The sequence below is a fragment of the Pongo pygmaeus genome, chromosome 4 (genome assembly GCF_028885625.2).
Source record: "Pongo pygmaeus isolate AG05252 chromosome 4, NHGRI_mPonPyg2-v2.0_pri, whole genome shotgun sequence".
In the NCBI taxonomy this organism is placed as follows: domain Eukaryota; kingdom Metazoa; phylum Chordata; class Mammalia; order Primates; family Hominidae; genus Pongo; species Pongo pygmaeus.
Window position 1 is genome coordinate 108769314 of NC_072377.2, and position 13464 is coordinate 108782777.

Genomic DNA, 13464 nt, shown 5'->3' on the forward strand with positions numbered 1-13464 from the left:
TTATTACCATTTTTTGATCTTAGTAGATAAATATTTTTTGTATTATTCAAAAAATATATGAATAGCTTTTCCTGAACCCACCATTGCTGCATCTCTAGGAATTTTCCTTAAGGACTTTGTATGCCTTGCGTCACTTAATCCTTATAAACTGCCAGATTTAGCAAATAAAAGTAGTGGATGCCTAGTAACACTTGATTTTCAGATAGACAGCTTATTAATTAATTAATTTTTGACACAGGGTCTCACTCTCTCATCTAAGCTGGAGTACAGTGGCACAATCATGGCTCACCACAGCCTCAACCTCCCAAGCTCAAGTGATTCCTCAGCCTCAGCCTCATGAGTAGCTGGAATTACAGGGGTGGCTAATTCTTGTATTTTTCATAGAGACAGGGTTTCACCATGTTGCCCCAGGTTGGTCTCGGACTTCTGGGTTCAAGCGATCCACCTACCTTGGCCTCCCAAAGTTCTGGAATTACTGGAGTGAGCCACCATGCGCAGCAACATTTTCTTTTTTTTTTTAATTACAGGTATGTCCCACGCCATTTTGGGCATGTATACATTACAAAATACTACTTGTTTTTCTGAAATTCAAATGTAACTTGGTATCCTATGTTTTATTTTGCAACCCTAAAACTACTTCATTGGTCAGCCACTGTTAACTGATCATCCCCATTTTAAATAAAAGAAATTGAGATACACAGTGATTGTCATTTGCTCAGTGTTACATGGATTTTAGTATGGATTAAAATCCAACTAGTTTTATAGTCTGGTTTCCTGGTTCATATTCCCAACCATTTCACCACTTTCTCTCTCAGTATCTACTCCTATGAGTTTTAAGACTGCCTGATATTATTATCACTGTGGTTCCTCTCAAATCCAACCCTCCATGACCTAATTCTATTTATCAAGGTAAAAAGGGGCTTATCCTTTAAAAGCTTATTCTACCTTATCACTCCAAAATGAATGCCATTATTTTGACAGCATCAGTAAAATATCACTAATATAAATAAGGTCTACATTTCTCTTGAAAAACTTTCCAGAGATCAATGTGGCATAACTAGCCAATCACTGTATCAGAAGAACGGATTTTTGTAACGTATTCGGTGAACCTTGCAGCTTCTCTCCAAAGTTTACCTGCGAATTACTATCTATTTACTTATAAAAATGCTAATCCAATATACATGGATTTAAAAACACAGGGAAATTCCTCTTCAATTACCACAATGGTTCATTCTCTTCACTGTAAAAAGGATGCAGTCCATGACAGACAGAGTAGCCTGTGGAATTGAAAATTAAAAGGAAAAAGGACCTCCTTGTTATGTAAAAAGTAGTTTTATTCAGTAGAGTGCTGGGTAAGGGTGGTAAAATGTGTTCCACATTGTCTGGGTGCAGTAAAAGATTTTCATTTATCTTGTCTAGGATCACTTTAGGCAGCTCCAAGTGACAACTTTCACACCATTAATTCATTGATATGGGTCCAAGATCCCCTATTTATCTGTAATGGAGACAGCATAGAGGGTGATACAGACTCTTCACCTAGAGTGGTCAATTGGGGAACTGACCAATGTCTGAGGTCCAGAAACGTTACCTACTGATAGTAGAGACAATTGTCCCATGCTAAAGACAAAACAAGAAAAATTTATAAATATTCTGGTTACAGGCTGTATAAGGTGTTCAAGAGAAATCTGCAGATACAGACTGGACAGTCTGTGGGTCTGAGTGACTGCCAATCATATCCGAGATACTAGTGTTAGATGGTACTTTCTAGGGCAGTGGCAAGAGCCAAGGACTTGACAACTCTGTTCCCTGCCCTGGAAAACTGGCTACTCTTGCTGCCTTGGATGAAAAAGAAGACCTCACAATAAGGTACAACTAAGCTTAGAGGACAAGAAATCATGTTTAGTAATGAAAATCATTGTTCTCATCTGATTTGCTATTTTATACCTTCACTATTCTACTGGAGTGATTTTTATATTTTCTCTTTCCTACAGTAATATTTCAATCATGTACATATGAGACACATTGTCTAGGATCCCAAATAATAAATGTTGTTTTGATAAAATACACTGCTGGTCATGTACAACACCTAGATAACTATAATCTCTTTTTCTCCTACATTAGAAAGCATGTCTGAGTGTATGAGTGAGAAACACTTAAAGTGATAGTCTTATAGAATTACTAATTTATTTTTTAAAGGAAAATATTTGCTAACTGATTGTTAGCATAAAAGCATTGCAATGTGATGACACAAACATCATAATACCTAGAATAAGAGCCACTATGTATAAAAGTAGGAAGCTACCCATAAAATTATGATAGTTCTCTGCTTAAAATCCTCCAAAGACTCCCTCTAAAGTCATCACAGTTCATTAGACATGCAAAGCCCTTTATAATGTGGCCACAACTTATCTCTCCAGTCTTTCTTCTTTCACTTTCTCCTATGGTTCCCTGGCCCCAGGAGAAGAAGAAGAAGGAAAAAAAAAAAAAAAAAAAAAAAAAAACCGGCTATGTCTGAATTACATCACGTAATTTAATTTTTAGGGCCTTTGCTTGTATTTTCCTATCTACTTGAATCACCCTTTCGCTATATTCTATGCATACTCATCTTTCAAAACTTAACCCGAATGTTACTTTCTTCATGATATTTGCATGCCTCAAAATAATTTTTTCTCAGTGCTCACATAAAATTTCTTAGAGCTCTGCTTGAATAATAGCATTGTTTGTTGATAAATTCTTTGATATTACATAATGAAATCTGTTGTGATGGGATTAAAATGTATTTCTCATTATATCTCTAACATGATGTATGTGATTTAGAAGTTGTTTAATGAATGTTTGTTAAAATAGTAACTAAATGGCAAACAATTATGTACTAATCTCAGACATCACCAAATACATACCACTTATAAGCAAGGAAATTCTACGATACTTATCATTTCACAGTTAATAGGGACTAAAAATAATTTTGAGGATCAATAAATTAGTTAATTATGTGATTGGGGTGAAATATGGAAACAGTATAGTTTAAAGAAGAAAGCATGGTCTTTGAACTAGACAATTAGATTTTCATCTGAATTTCTCCACTTTTGGTTGTGAAGTCAATGAGTAATTATTTGACATCTTTGAGGTTCCTTTTTGTTGTCTTGAGAAGAAGAAGAAGAAGAAGAAGAAGAAGAAGAGGTGGAGGAGGAGGAGGAGTAGGAAGGAGAAGAAGGAGGAGGAGGAGGAGGAGAGGAAATATCAGCGAACCCAGTTGCTGGTACATAGTAGGTGATCATTAAATATGAATTCGCTTTCCCTTTCCTGAGTTCTTCTGAGCTAAATGTGTAAACAGAATGACCCATGATGATGGAACATAGCAGGTTAAAGCTGTCTAGAAATAGAGAAGTAAAAGGAAAATACAGAATATGTAGAAATTAAGTTATTTGATTATGAGGATAATAAGATAAAATATGCCAAAATAGATTTAAACCATTTTAAATGCTTACTTTTGTATTCTAATGTTGCCTTTTCCTAAATCCAATTTTATAATATTCTAGTTTCAGGTGCAAAATAGAATATTAAAATTCTCTTGGCATGTTTGCAATGTTTCTTTTATTATCACACCCAGTATCATTCTTTATTGCAATGACTCCACATAGAAGCCAGCCTCTTTATAGTTTCTTCTTTTGGAAACTATGTCAGCTTCTCTGAATCTCTCTGACTATCACATTCATCTTGAGCTTTCCAGTATGTTATATAAAACAATACTAGCACCTTCTGTTTGATGTAGACAAAAATGACAGGATGAAAAGCTGACTATGAGAGAAACTCCTGGCTCATTTGTAAAATAATAAAACACTTTCAGCTGCTTTGTAGATAAACATTTTGAAACAAAGCATAGCTTCAGTCTCTTTTATATTAATTTTGTTTCTTTAGCATTTAGAGGTCTGAACAGGACTCATGATAAAAGTGACATTTTTGGTAGTTAATTCACTACCTACTTCATTGACTTCTACTTGATAGGAAAAGAATGTCTAGACAGGAAAACTTTCTTTTCATTAAGAGATTAGGAACTTGGATTAAATATTAAGAAATAATTTATGATTCTGGCTGGTCACAGTGGCTTATGCCTGTAATCCCAGCACTTTTGGAGGCTGAGGTGGGCGGATCACTTGAGGTCAGGAGTTCAAGACCAGACTGGCCAACCCAATCTCTCCTAAAAATACAAAAATTAGCCAGGTATGGTGGAGGGTGCCTGTAATCCCAGCTACTCAGGAGGCTGAGGCAGGAGAATAGTTTAAACCTGGGAGGCAGTGAGCCTCCCAGGTTGCAGTGAGCCGAGATTGCGCCATTGCACTCCAGCCTGGGCAACAGAGCAACACTGTCTAAAAACATAAAAAGAAATCATTTATGATTCTGAAGGATTAAAAGATAAAAGATTAAGTATAATCAACAATCTAAATAGTCTATATACAACTTGACTACAGTGATTTAAGTATTCAGACAAATACTATTATCAGGAAATGATCTCAGGTTTAGGCAAATAGGTATATCTTAACTTACGGGAATTAGGAAACCCAGTAGCTGTTCTCTTGAGGGTAACCAGAAAGGCTGTTCCACATTTACCTGTACTTACCTTACAAGGCTAAACCCTTGAATTTTCTAAAAGTTTCTAGAATACGGTTCTCTATAAACAAAGAATGTCAATAACATTATAATATCAAATATCATTGGAAGTTTATTTTTAGCATGCTGTGCATTTATATTCCAGGAGAGGACTCTAAGGAGCATCTATAGAGGGATATCATAAAACTTACTGTGTGGCCTAACATTTATTGAAACCTCAGTTACAGAACAAGAAGGCATAGACACATTTTCCCCTAATTGTAAGTGCTATGTACAACTAAAAACCCCAGAAGTAGGGGAGAAGGAAACAAAAGAACTCCAAAGGGTGGTAGGCAGAATGCAAACTGATTTGGGATCCAAGCATTGCAGAAAATGGTCTCTGGGTCCGAGATTTTCCAACACTCAAACTAGAAACAAAAGGCATTCCAGGTAGGCCCATTTCTCTCTCTCAGGCAAAATGGGAACTGTACATAAAACACCATGTTAGCCCCTGCATATTTAGCAAGGGAAATTGATTGGGAGCTCCACTAACAATAAGTAGTCAGAGTGAATACTCTCTTTCCTTACTAGTCCTGTGAATTCCCTACTGGACCTAGAGATGCTGGAGAAGCTGATGAGATCACAGGGGAGGAGAGAGAAACCTGCAGGGAGATGTAGTGAATTATTATAGTTTTATGTTGCCTCAGGATCCATTTTGAATATAGGTTTAATTTTCTCATACCAAAAGCAGGACTTAGTCACCCTTGACAGTTTCCAGGTCTTTGCCTTCTCCCAGTTCCTCAGTATTGACAATCCAGATATCTACCTTATACAACCACATCCTGGTGATCAGTTTCCTATGAGACAGTTAGATCAGACTTACTTGATTTGTCTCACTCACTTCCATATCCTGTGTGGACTGTGCAGATGTGCCTCAGGGATCACCTCTCAGTCACAGTGTGTCTCCAAGGATCTCATACCTACTCGCTCAAAACCCAATTAAAATTCCCTGAGGAAAGCCTGCTTGGGTAATGCTTGGAACCCCAATAAAGGCTTGATCCAACAGACCTCTCTCTCTTTAACTTGCTCCCCACCTGCTTGTTGAGAGTGCATGTCCCAGAAAGCAGCCCCCCTTCCTGCTGGACCTGCAAGGTATGCCACCCAACTTCTCTCTGGGAACTGTCAGTAATAAAACTGCTTCTGTTATCTTATGTGTTTTGTTGTCTTGCTTCCTCTGTGTTTTATCTGACCAACACACCTGAACCTAACTACTTTCCAAGTTAGGGCTCTGTTAGAGAGTGACTATATGGGTAGAAATAAACTGGACACAGGTCAGGCAAAAGCCACGAAAGGGTCTTCCAGAATAAACAAGTTTTCTTTGAGAGGGACACCTAGTCACAGGTTGACACTTAGGTATTAGACTGTTCTCCAGGATAGAGGTATCCCATGAAGGGCACACTCTAAACATACAAAACAATCTTCCTAAAGCCCTGTCGAGGTTATACTTTATATCCACTCTCAGGAGAGAAACCTCAAACTGAAATTAGAAATAAAAAATAGAGCAGAGGCCAGTCACAGTTGCTCACGCCTGTAATCCCAGCACTTTGGGAGGCCGAGGCAGGAGGATCACAAGGTCAAGAGATTGAGACCATCCTGGCTAACATGGTAAAAAACCGTCTCTACTAAAAATACAAAAAATCAGCCAGGCATGGTGGCACACACCTGTAGTCCCAGCTACTCGGGAGGCTGAGGCAGGAGAATCACTTGAACCTGGGAAGTAGAGGTTGCAGGGAGCCGAGACTGTGCCACTGCACTCCAGCCTGAGTGACAGAGTGAGATTCTGCCTCAAAAAAAGAAAAAAAAAACAAAACACAGCAGAAGATCACATCACAACAAGCAGTTGGGGAGCCACTATCCATCCCCAACAGACAGAGATTGAACTGTCACAACAAGCATCTAACAGGGAAGTTTTTTTATACCACGGTCCGGGGACTCCTTTCTTCCTTCAGAATACACCAAGTAAGTGGCCACACAGAGGCCACCTTTCTGCCTCTGTAGACAGCATCAGCAGGGACCAGTGGGAGCACCAGTAGTACCACACGAACCAGGCAAATCAAAACAATATAGTGAAGTCTTTGAAAATTAAACTGTTGTTGGAGTCATAGCGCACATAAGTAGGCCAGAACTTATTTAGTAAATCTGAGCATCTCATCCTGAATTCTGGTGTTCAACTCAGTCCGTCATGTGTTATATTTAGCCAATTCCTAGATTTAGAAAAGCTTACAGATACAGATCAAAGAAATGGGATGGAAATCAACAGAAAGCAAGTCACTGAAAAGGCTTATTTTGGATCTACGGAGAAAATGAAGGGAATGCCAAATGGGTAAGGTACTGAATGTACAAACAGTCTATTTGTCTGGAAATTGAAGCAGATAGCACTTAAAAGTTTGGGTCAGTGATACAGGCAGCTGTGTGTGGCAAATAAACTGCTTTTTAGTCTCAATTGTGTAATTGCTTTATACGATCTGTGAGTTTTATACTTTTAATGCGCTTTTAGGACAGGAAGTATCATCCTTTCATTTCCATGTTTAGAACTCCTTTGAGCATTTCTTGTAGAACCAGGCCAGGGGAGATGAATTCCCTCAGCATTTGCTTGTCTGAGAAATACTTTATTTCTACAAATATAAAGCTTGGTTTGTCAAGCTACAAAGTTATTGACTGGAAGGTTTTTTGTTTGTTTGTTTGTTTTCTTTTTAGAGGACAAAATAGGATCCTGGCTTATAAGTTTTCTGCTATGAAGTGCACTGTTAATCTGATAAGATTTCATTTATAAGTTATTAGATGCTTCTCTTTTGCTGCTTTTAGAGCTTTTTCCTTCATACTGACTTTAGGTAGTCTGATGACTATTCCTTGATGAGGTTCATCTTGCAAAGTATCTCCCCGGTGTTCCTTGAGCTTCTTGTGTCTGAATATGTAACTCTGTAGCAAGACCAGAGAAGTACTTCAGAATCAGTCCCTCAAATAGGTTTTCTAAGCTTGTTACTTTTTTTTTCTTCTCCCTCAGGAATACCTATAACTAGTAGGTTTGGTCACTTTACATAATTCCATATTTCTTCGAAGCTTTGTTCATTTCTTAGAATTCTTTTTTAGTTATTTCTGGCTGGGTTAATTCAAAAGGCCTGTCTAAGCTCTGACACTCTTCTGTTTGGTCTGGTCTGCCTATTGTTAAAGCTTTTGACTATGTTTTGTAATTCCTTCAATAAATTTTTCATGTCTAGTTCTGCTTTTATTTTTAAATCTATCTCTTTAGTAAATTTTTCATTCATATCCTGATTTGCTTTTTTTCTTAATTTCTTTGTGTTGGTTTTCAACTTTCCTTTGGATCTCATTGAGCTTCCTTACAATTCATATTTTACATTTTTTATCTGTCATTTCACAATTTTCATTTTGCTTAGAATCCATTGCTAGAGGGCTAGTGGGACCTTTTTGGGGTGTCTGCCACTCTGTCCCACTTCCTGCCTCACCCTTCATGCAAGTACTGGCTGGTGTGCACACTGCCAATAGGGTGCAGCCACCGCCCACCATAACCTTGACATGTTTTCCTAGGTGCATCCATCCCAAACCCCAGTGGGAACAGCTATGGCCATATCTGCAGCAGTGGGTCAGGTGTAGGTAGAAGTTCCCCTATTCATGTCTGCTCCTGGGCACTGGTGCCACCTTTCTGTTGGTGTAGAACCATACTCTATTCCTGTAGAGCCCAGAACTGTACCCATGTCTCTGCTGGGAGGGATGCATTTACCTTTTTCTCACAAGTGGGGAGATCTCTGGCAGAAGAGAGTGCACAATTTGGTTTCCTTTGTCCCAGAGGGTGCTTTGCTATGCTGCATGCTTCACCTAAAGGCAGCCTATGCTGAGGGTTGAACTCTAGGAACATGCAGCACCCCAGGGTCCCACCAGCCCTTTGCAGTTGTCACAGTCTGAAATAATTCTGGGAAATATTAGTGGAAGATATAGTGGTGCAAAGACATAAGGACTGAGAATTCCTGGGCAGGATAGAGGCACACAATTGATGCACAACCAGTATGGTGCCCTCTACCTCAGCTCAGGTGTTGGGGGCAAGTGAGTGAACGTATGCCAGCTGGCCACCCATCATTCTGCCCTCAAGAATTTCCCAAATTGCCACCCACAACAATACTTGGGCTAGCAAAGAAAGAGGTGCTATCAAATAGTTTGGCAGTCAGCAGTCTCCTGAAGGAGAGCAAAATACACCCTCACCTGCCCTTTCTACTGGACTGTGAGTTCCACAGGGGTCAATCACTGCTAAACTCTTGCTTCCTTCTTCTTCTGCACCCCAGATTCTTCCCATGCATTCTCGGATAGGTTCTGGCACTGTTCCTTCAGTATTTCACCCAGACCATGATTATTCACCTGTAATTTTGGTTCTTCTCTCTGTAGACAACTGGCATCCAATGTCTCTAGTTAGACATCTTGGATTAAAACAACAGCAACAACAAAAATAACAGAAACAGCTTTTGATAAACGACAGGCTTTCCCACATCAGATCATATCAAAGGATCCAATAGTGGTTCTAGTGGTAAATTCAATGAAGTTAGAATAATTGCCTTATCGTAGTAATTCTAGTGTTTGTTTACATCACCCTTGAGAAGCTGATTGTCTTTGAATATCACTATGGGCTCCATATCAACCTGAGAAGACAAAAGAATAATCAGAGAGTATCAACCTCAATTGTCACATTGAACCTTCAGAATGTGTTCAGCATCAGAGGTGACGGTGAAGCAGTTCTCTCCTTCTCAAGTTCTGTCAGCCTGCAAGCACCACATCAGATACCAAAGTGTTTTCTGTCAAATTGAGGTGATCGTCCAGCAAGATTTCAGTGAATATAAATAAAGAACACTGTTGGAGAACAACAGTTTTTTGACTATTTTTTCTTGTCCTTCTTAATAAGAAAGGTAGCTGAAAGAATCTGTACTTCAGGGAGATTTTTATAATTCTCCTGAAAAGACAAGGGAATCAGATTAAATATATGTCTATATAAGACAGATGTTCAACAAAAATTAGGTGACTGACTAAAGGCTCTTTTCTCTGAGTGTTTATTCAGAGGATTGACATGTCAGTTCTCACCAATCAAACAGAGTTTAAAGCATAGAAGTCCCTTCAGCTGTGTTTCTTCCTTCCAGTCCCTCCCTTTCTTCCCAGTTTTCCAGTCTCTGAATTACTCTGATCAGAGGTCTGCTAGCAGCTTTTTGGGATTCCTTGTAGAGATAGGCTGTACTATTCTATTATACTATATAGGCATATATTCATATTTATCGCTCTTATTTTCACTTAACAAAATAGCTTAAAGTTTGTCGAATATCAGTTTGTAGTGAGTAGTCCCTTTTTTCCTCAGTGAGCACAAGATAGTATTCTCTTTTATGAATTACTATAATTTATTCAACCTATGTTCTCCTAATGACATTTGGGATTTTCTCAAATTTTGCTATAATAAAAATCCTGCGATGGAATTTTTTTTTTTTTTTTTTTTTTTTTTTTTTTTTTTGGTGGTGGTGGTGTTGTTTTTGTGACAGAGTTTATCTGTGTTGCCAGGCTGGAGTGCAGTGGCAGGATCTCCGTTCACTGCAACCTCCACCTCCTGGATTCAAGTGATTCTCCTGCCTCAGCCTCTTGAGTAGCTGGGACTATGGCACATGCCACCACACCCAGCTAATTTTTTTTTGCTTGTTTGTTTTGTTTTGTTTTGTTTTGTTTTTTGTTTTTTTTTGAGATGGAGTCTCCCTCTGTCGCCAGGCTGGAGTAGAGTGGCGCGATCTCGGCTCACTGCAATCTCCGCCTCCCGGGTTGAAGCAATTCTCCTGCCTCAGCCTCCAGAGTAGCTGGGACTACAGGAAACCACCACGCCCAGCTAATTTTTGTATTTTTAGTTGAGACGGGTTTTCACCATGTTGGCCAGGATGGTCTTGATCTCTCGACCTCATGATCTGCCCGCCGCAGCTTCCCGAAGCGCTGGGATTACAGTCGTGAGCCACCGCGCCCAGCCGCGATGAATGTTTTTAAGCTTATTTCTTCATGAATATGTGTGATTGCACCTACAGTGTATGTTTTAAGAAGTACATTTTCTGAGTCAAGGAATATGTCCATTGAAATGATGATAAGTGAATGTGAGAGTGCTTTACAAGGAAGTAGAGCTAGTTACACTCCTGCTAACATGTATGAGAGTTTCACTTGCCTCACTGTTTTGAAATATTTAAAACTTTCATCTATAATCCTATCCTTCCTGCTAACTCCTCTGTTGGATACAACAGAGCTATTGATTTTTAAAAAATGGAATGAGTCAGGAAACAGCTTCATCTAAATATCCATCAACAATATTTTCAATATAGGTTTTGCTATGCATTGTAACAATAGCATTTTCATTGGTGTCAGTTTCCTGCTCAAATCTAAGTGCTTGGACATTATGGCCATACCAGCTGAGTTATACTACCCAAAAAATAAAGGGATTGATTTTTTTCTCAGTGGCCTGCTCCTGACTCCAACGGTGAATACTTTCCTTGCCAAAATACATGACGGGTTAGATGTGCTTTCTCATTCATTGTCAGCCACAGCCCCACAAAATAACAGAGAACAGAAATTTTTATTCATCATTACCAAAGTATGCTTATATAGAGAAATAACTAAAAATGTATACCAATTTATGAGCATCCTATAAAGTCTACAGTTACTGCTATATCTTTCCTGGTAAAGATTTTTATCTGAGGAAGTTAAAAGTATATACAGTACACTTTTAAAATAATCTCTTATAGCACTCAAATCAGTATTTGCCACACTACACCCAAGAAATCAAGCTAGTATCAGAGCCAAAACACATTGTTAAACAGCATTGTCCATTACTTGAATAGTTTGAAGATTGATGTCTAGAGAAACGTTGAAAATAAATTGCTTTAAAGGACTATCCGGAAAACCCAAAAGGCAAACTTAGAAGTTGGTTTTGTATCTTTGTATATCGAACAATTTTTTTTAGTTTTATTTTTAAATGTCCAGATCCTATCAAATGAACAAACTCATGCAAAATGTCAGATCTAGTAATTAAAAACTTGAACAGACAGAATCTATGAGGAGTAATCATAAAACCCACCATCCCTTTAAATATCATGAAGCTCAACTTCTGGTTAAATTTACTAATTACAACTGGTTTTTCCTCTTTTTGTGAATTGTAATCGTGCAGTTTCAAACTTTTCTGATCATTCCTGAGTAAAACAAAGTATCAATCGAAAAATTAAAATTTCTAAGCATGTGATAGTTAAATCTTCAAACATATTTGAAATTGAGGACACACCTTTCCCCCATATGCAAGAAGACTGAAGGTTGAGAAATGAATATGATTGGCTTCTTCTTTCATCTTGGTCCATTGTTAGGAAGATTCTATACCAGTTTTCTTTCTCAGTGTGTTGCCAGGAAACATACTAATTATTTGGCCAAACCGTGGAGAAAAGCTGATTGAAATGCTCTGTTAAAGTAGCTAGGCTGCCAATGGCATGCCCTTTAGAATTTCCAAGAAGTTTGGTTCTCAGATGCAGCTGGGTTCTCAAAATGTAGGGGCCATAAAACTTGAAAAAAAAAAAAAAAAACAACTCTGATTATTTGAATGATGAATTAACTTTACAACTCACTGATTAATTAAACAACTTAACAGAAATATCTACTCTGTTTTCAGTTACAGAGTTTAGAGCCATTTTCCTTTAAGTCATCATTGAATTATTGAACCCCCTCTTCCTTTCTTATCTACCACGGTAAATATTAAGTGGATGCATGTATTTCTCCCATTACCCTCTTTAGGAGTTAACTTAAAATGTGTGTTAAAAATGGATGAGTTCTTTTAATATTCCCATAATGCCACTTGGAAAGATAATTTCCTGGTGTCCAAAACTGGCTTAGATGTTAATAAAAAAGAGGAACCACTCTGATTGCCAATTAAATTATAGTTTATTAAGTAGAAAACAAAATAGATGTGCTATAATAGTAAATTGAGGTTTTTGTGTCAACTGAAGGCTTACTTAAAAGACAATTAAATTATCCTAAAGGATAAATTTTTCCAAATTCTGTACAAATGAGTATAATCTTGATAAAAAACCTGACTATAACTTTACCAAAAAAAAATCATAGAGCACTTTTATATTTGGTATAGGAAAGTTCTTAATGTAATATTAATACACAGCTTATTAAAATGACAGCCCTCATAATTGGATAAGTTTTTTTTCAGGAACTTAAGAATGTTTTAATATTAGTTATCACTATTAATATAATATAAAATATTAATATTTATAAAAAATACATGATCTCTATAGAAACTAAAAATTCAGCAAAATTTTGGATAAAAAATAAAAAATTAATATAAATATATATATATATATATAAAAAATCTTTTACTTTATAAAATAGAGTATTCTCAGGCCCAAAGCCGCCATCATGTTTTATGGGAAAATATTAAAGGCATTTCTATTAACGTAAAAAATGAATGACAAATGCCTCCTCTCATTGCTGTTATTAAATATTGTATCTAATACTAGTCAACTCAAAAGAGAAAAACTTTGTAGGAAAAAAAGTAAGTTGATTTACATGTGAATATGACACAATTGTATGCCTGGAAGTCCCAAGAGAATCAGCTAAAACACTAATCCCAAAATAAAATGATGTTATAAGACTTTGTTACGTAAAATTACTGTATATAAATTAATAATTTCCACATACAATATACTGCAAGAAATTTCCAACTTAAAATATTAATGACATATTTAGGAGTGTGTACAACATGAAGAATTCTCACTAAAACAAAAGAAGTCTTGAAAAAAAGCAAGACAT

The 13464-nt window shown here is 37.3% G+C and overlaps 1 long non-coding RNA gene across 1 annotated transcript in view; it reads right to left on the reverse strand.

Annotated features, from left to right (window-relative positions):
* Positions 1-1318: 1318 nt before the first annotated feature.
* The window catches only part of LOC134739560 (uncharacterized), a 67291-nt gene continuing 55145 nt past the window's right edge, over positions 1319-13464 (reverse strand). Inside the window, exons 4-5 of the long non-coding RNA XR_010126335.1 lie at positions 11942-12212; positions 1319-1495 (exon numbers count right to left, since the gene is read on the reverse strand). This is a non-coding gene — a long non-coding RNA (uncharacterized LOC134739560). The remainder of the gene's footprint in view (positions 1496-11941; positions 12213-13464) is intronic.